Raw genomic sequence first — 245 nt, 5'->3', positions numbered from 1 at the left:
AAGGGACAAAGGATATGTCACATATGGTGATAACAACAAGGGAAAAATTCTTGTAGTTGGTAGAATTGGGAAGCCACCTTCAACAACAATAGAAGGTGTACTATATGTTGAAGGACTCAAGCACAACCTTCTAAGCATAAATCAATTATGCGACAAATGATTTCATGTGGCGTTCTACGCAGATAAGTGCATCATTGAAAGTAAGGATTCTAATAATTCTAAACTTATTGGTAAGAGAATAAATA

The sequence above is a fragment of the Lupinus angustifolius genome, chromosome LG04 (genome assembly GCF_001865875.1).
Source record: "Lupinus angustifolius cultivar Tanjil chromosome LG04, LupAngTanjil_v1.0, whole genome shotgun sequence".
NCBI classification, from domain to species: domain Eukaryota; kingdom Viridiplantae; phylum Streptophyta; class Magnoliopsida; order Fabales; family Fabaceae; genus Lupinus; species Lupinus angustifolius.
Note: the sequence above shows the minus strand (reverse complement) of the source record.